General features: G+C 39.5%; 1 pseudogene; it reads right to left on the reverse strand.

Moving 5' to 3' along the window:
* Positions 628-6,201, reverse strand: part of LOC109128038 — a 15,156-nt pseudogene continuing 9,582 nt past the window's right edge.

Raw genomic sequence — 6,201 nt, forward strand, 5'->3', positions numbered from 1 at the left:
CTCTCAATTTTTATACTTTTTCGACAAAAAAACAAAAAACAAACAAAACAAAACAACACCCCATTGCAACAATTTAATTGTTGAATAATTTTTTCAACGCCCACATTGTTGAGGGTCTAAGACTATGTGCATTGCTAAAATGTTTCAACAGCCTAATTTTTCACTTTTTAACACTCCACCTCATATTCTCTTTCTTCCACATAATCATTCAACACCCATCTAAATTTTTAACACTACAATGGTTTTGTTTAATAAAATTCAATACTCTACCCCACAATTTTTATTTCATATTTTTCATATATATTTTTATTTTTGTGATTGCATATTAATAACAATTATATTAATTTTGAAATATCAACTAAAATTAAATTAAATATAAAATTGAATTAACTAAAAGTGACATTATTTTTTATAAAGATTTCTCAACTCAATTTTTGAATTAATAAAAATAAAACTAATATAACTAAAAGAACTAAAATTACTAAAAACTTTAAATACAATATGATACAAACACACGACACAATTAATAATAAACAGACATAACTTCGATAATACATGCGACTAAACTTACAAACAAGAAAACTCTTAAATCACACAACACACAAAGACATACTATTTTTTTTAATCTCAGAACATTCCAAATTTTGTCCAGATGTGTTTGACAAGATCTGCTTGCAATTCATGATGCCAACTTGAATCACGTAACTCGGAACTAGCTCGCACATGATTTTCAAATGCAGGTAACACCTCAGTCGAGAATGGTTGTGGTGTACTAGAACCTGATGTTCATATATTTTACCATGTTTTCCCTTAGTTTATTCACATCTTTTGCATCTTTTACTATCCATTTTGACCATTATTGCATAGCTTTAGCACTAATCATGCATTAGAGTATAGTTGCATTGCATTTGCATCTTTTCACGCATAATCAGGTCATTTTGGAGCTTAAGGAGCATGGAAGCAATGCTGAGGAGAAGTGAGGCAATCATGAAGGGAAAGCAAGAGAGTTAAGGCTGAAGAACCAAGGTCCAGAGTCCCACTCCACCCCACACTCGACCAGACACTCGACCGTGTGCAGAGAGGGACTCGACCGAGTGGAGGAAGCAGAAGAAAAGCCAACTCGACCAGCCACTCGACCGAGCACAGGGTAGAGTTGACCGAGCCGTTGACTATTTTGTCTTTTAGTATTTTTAGGGCTTCCACCTCCTGTCCTATATAAAGCCTTGTACCTGCAGCCACCAAAGAGTCCAGCTTTTTAGAATAGTAAGAAACCTAGTTTTTACCCTTTTGGGAATTATTCCTTTTGCACTTTTATTTTTCTTAGATCTTGTACTCTTTTAAGAGAAAAAACATAAGATTCTTGGATTTTGTTGGTTTCATAACTTTCAAGATATTAAGAATTCTTGTTTGATTCCTTCTTGAATGTTATAGATCTTTGTTTTATCTTTCATTTGATGCAAGTTTCAGTATTTTCTGGGTTTATGACTTTGATGTTCATCATGTGTTCTTGTGAGTAGTAGCTTAGGATCTTGAGGATGGGTTAGGCTGGGCTGTGTTTGAGGTTTGTTTGTTTTGGTCAAGCTTGATTGTGGTAGAATCTCTTCTAGGGTAGATTTTCTTAATGCTAATCCTGAACTGAGAGGTTAGGGTTTGATTTCAAGCATCTTAGCATCACACTAATATTTAAGGAGCATAGATAAGGCTAGATCTAGAGCTTACCATTAGGCCTGCTAAGATATTAGATGTCTTGTTTGGTATGAGATGTATTGCTTAATGCCTTCTTGTGTAGACTCTTTACTATGTGAGAACAAGTCTAGAGATGCATAGGTTTGATTGTTTCTTGCCATGACAGTGGATTAAACATGTCTTAGATTTATATGTCTGGAGATTAGCTCAAAGTTTGCTTGAGATTTGTTGACCAAGTTAGATAACCTCATTCATTAGTCTAGCCCATGAATCCCTCCTCAAGGCCTTCCTTGTTTATTGATTTTTAAGTCTTAATCCTGCTGTTTGATTGTTGTTTGATTCGTTCTTGTGTTGCTCTGTTTTTCTTGCATTGCTCTGTTTCACGGATTTGTCCAGCTCGACCTTGCACTCGATCTACACTCGATCGAGTGCTTGCTCGAGTTCATCCCCAGAACTCTTGTTTATGATTTGTAGTTGTCCTGTCTTATCTCTAGTCTCATTCTATTTGCATTTCTGTTGCATTTACTTATTTTCCTGTTCATTATTGTCTTGCATTAGTTCATTAGTATAGTTTCTATTTCTGTTCTAGCTTCATTTTAGTGATAATCATTCTGTTCCATTTACATTCAGCATCTAGTTCTAGTAGTTTTACTTTCTGCTCTTTACATTTCATTAATAGGATTGTTAGTGACAAACATCCTTTGCATATTTGGCTTAACTTAGGCTCATATACACATCTTGATTGTTCACAACTCTCAGATTGGATTGACACCTCTTGTACTACAATTGCATAAGGGGAATTGAAACACCCTGCCATCCATTCATTTCATATCTCACCATTGCATACATCCATCAATCCATACCACCAACAAATTGTGTTTCAATTTGGCGATGTTGCCCATTTGAGAGTGTTTTTGTGACATTTAGGATCATTATTAGTCTAAGATTAAGTTTGTTTATACACTTGTGAAGTTGCTGAACTCGAATCTTCTTTTGCTTGGCTGTGTTGAGTTTTAGGTACCACTCGACCACCCACTCGAGCACCACTCGACCGAGTAGTGATCGAGCACTTGATCGAGTCAGCCAGCGTATCTAAATAGACACCAGTTCCCAGTCGACTCGACCACTCACTCGAGCCTGCGCTCGACCGTGCACCTGTTCGAGTCAGTATCTCAGTCTGTTGATGCAAACAAGGTCCAAGGGGAAAAACAATCTTCAAAGACCTCTTGACAACATACACAGGCTGCCAAAGGGTTTGGGAAATCAGAGAAGAAGAGTAGTTCAAGAACAGCAAGGAGATCAAGTGATAATGGAGCAACAAGATCCAGTTCCAAGACCAAGGAACATTGGTGCTGGAGATGCACCCAACACACACAACCAGAGAGCTGGTATTGTGCCTCTCACAGTGCCAAACAACAACTTTGAGATCAAGAGTGAATTGATCTCCATGATTCAAGCCAACAAGTTCCATGGATTGCCAATGGAGGATCCTCTAGACCACCTTGATTAATTTGATAGAATCTGTGGTCTTACCAAGATTAATGGAGTGAGTGAGGATGGATTCAAGTTGAGGCTCTTCCCATTTTCACTTGGAGATAAGGCTCACCTTTGGTAGAAGACTCTTCCTACTGGAGCAATAACAACATGGGATGCTTGCAAGAAGGCTTTCTTGGCAAAATTCTTCTCAAATGCAAGGCCTGCTAGATTGAGGAATGAAATTTCTAGGTTTGCTCAAAGAAACAATGAGAGCTTTTGTGAAGCTTGGGAGAGGTTCAAAGGATTTCAGACTCAGCGTCCTCATCATGGCTTCAACAATGAGTCCCTACTTAGCACCTTGTATAGAGGAGTGCTTCCCAAGATCAGAATGCTTCTTGACACAGCCTCTAATGGCAACTTTCTCAACAAGAATGTGGAAGAAGGATGGGAATTAGTTGAAAACCTTGCTCAATCAGATGGCAACTATAATAAGGACTATGACAGAACCATAAGGTCCACCTCCACTGACCAAGAGGACAAATACAAGAAGGATTTGAAGATGGTCAACGAGAAGCTTGATAAGATCCTCCTTAGCCAACAAAAGTCCATTCACTTCATTGGTGAAAAAGAGGTTCAAGTTCAAGAAGGGGAGAATGAGTATGCTAAGCTCTGTTATATGCAAAACCAAGGTGGATTCAAAGGCTACAACCAAGGAGGGTTCAAGAACAACAACCTCTCCTATAGAAGCACCAATGTGGCCAATCCACAAGACCAAGTATATCCACCTCAACAGCCTCAACATCAATAAAACTATGTCCCCAAACAACAACATCAAGTGTTCCAGCCTCAGTTGTATCCCCCACCAGGGTTTCAGACTAACCAAGGCCAAGAACAAGATTTAAGAGCTATGATGCAACAGTTGTTGATTGGGCAAACACAAGGAAAGATTGAGGAAGCCAAACAGTTTGCTGAGTTGAATCAAAGGCTCACATCCCAGTATAATGACCTGAACATGAAGTTTGAAGGTCTCAACTCTAGAGTGAAGTATATGGAGAGCAACATTGCCTCTACTTCTGCTCCTAAACCCAACCAACTCTCCGGAAAAGCTGTTCAAAATCCAAGGGAGTTCACTGCAAAAGCCATCTATATCTCTGATGAGGAAGTCACTGGGGACAGTGATGTTCAAGATGGGGAGGATTGGTCAGTTATTGAAGCTTTGAGTGAAGTTTGTGCAGAGAAATCTGAATCCACCATTGCACTCGACCAGGTACTCGAGCAAGCACTTGACCGAGTGCCTGATCGAGTGGTCGATCAAGCTGAAGGATTAGGAGCTGTTAAACCTACTAAGTACATTCCTCCTGCTTACAAACCATCTCTACCATTCCCAGGACGTTTCAAAGCACAAAAGATTAAGGAGCTTAGGGAAATCATTGAGAGAAAGGAGATGATGGCTAAGCAACAAGAAGAAGAGAGGGTTTTAAAGGAAGAAGCTGTGGTTGAGGAAGTGTTGGCCATACAAGAGATCACCATTGCTTACCAAGAAGAAGAGAGAGGACCTGCCTTGGAACAGTATGATCCATATCCTCTCTACAAAGACTTTTTGCTTGATTTGTCAAAGAAGAAGGCTGAAGCTCAAGATGAGAAGGATCTTGAGGACCTTGGAGGAGTTATCATTCCAATCAAGCTTAAGGATCCAGGTCCATTCTATCTGCCTTGCACACTTAGCTATCTTCACTACAACCAATGCCTTTGTGATTTGGGAGCTTCAACAAGTGTGATGCCATACTCCATAGCACAAAAGCTTGGGAGAACTGATTTCAAGTCCACCAACCTTCATATATGTTTAGCTGATGGGTCAAACAAGGAGATAGTTGGAAGGTTGGAGAATGTCCCAGTCAAGATAGGGAAGGCAAGGGTTCACACTGATTTTGTGGTGTTGGAGATGGACAAGGAACCTGAAGATCCAATCATTCTTGGAAGGCCATTCCTAGCCACTGTTGGAGCAGTTATTGATGTCAAAGAGGGTCTTGTGACCTTGAACATTGCTGAAGATATAGCCATGAAGTTTAACATCTATAACCCAACCAACCTTCCTACCATTGATGATCAACCTTTTACTATCAAGGACAAAGGAGGTCAAGAAGGTTCAAGTGGTGAAGCAACTCCAAAGGCTAAGCTCTCCTTTCAAGATGATTCTGTGGAAAAGCTTAAGAGGTCAGTTCAAGAGTTGACTAGTATGGTTGAGGATCTTCAAGTTAAGCTGAACAAGAGGTCCTTAAGGAAGGCAAGACCAAGGCTCAAAATCAAGAAGTAATATGGTTTGTGTGTTAAGGGTGAGGTGATCAAGGATCAACTTCACAGTGATCAAGAGGTTCCAGGGAGGATTTCATCACCTCCTTGGTATCTAGACCAAGTCTAAGAAGGAAACCAAAGTCAAGCTTAGTGACTTTAAACAAACTCACTAGGGAGGAAGTCCCTAAGGTATCCTTTGTAAATATGGTTTATTTTCTTAGTAGTTTTGATGTTTTTTCTTTTATATTTGTGTTGGACAGGCCTTTTAATGAAAGTGTAGATGGGTAAGGAGAGATTTGGACTTGGAGAAGAAGAAACGCAAGCCCACTCGACCAACCCACGAGAGGTACTCGACCGAGTTGGCAAAGAAGCAAGGCCCATTTGATCCTCATTTCTCTAGAACGATCGAGTGGAGGGAAGAACAAGAAGAAAATTTGTATTTTCAAACTTTGGTCAAGGGAGCTCGACCACGTGCTGGTCGAGTGTGGGGTCGAGTGGCAGCAAAAAGCAAGTCAAAGATTCCCATTTCAAATTTGAATGGTATGGACGCTCCACCCTTGTCCCCTTGTCCCCTTAGCTTCTTTAAATAGATCTTGCACGATCCTATCCCTCTCACACTCTCTCATTTGCTCAAAACAACTAAATTCAAGTTTTAAAATCTCTCTCAAAGTTCATCTTTTGCTCAAGCTTAGTTCTTTCAAGTTTTTGGGTCACTAACCTATTAACTTTGAGCTTTGAGTCTATTCC

Source organism: Camelina sativa, chromosome 12 (assembly GCF_000633955.1).
Source record: "Camelina sativa cultivar DH55 chromosome 12, Cs, whole genome shotgun sequence".
Taxonomy (NCBI): domain Eukaryota; kingdom Viridiplantae; phylum Streptophyta; class Magnoliopsida; order Brassicales; family Brassicaceae; genus Camelina; species Camelina sativa.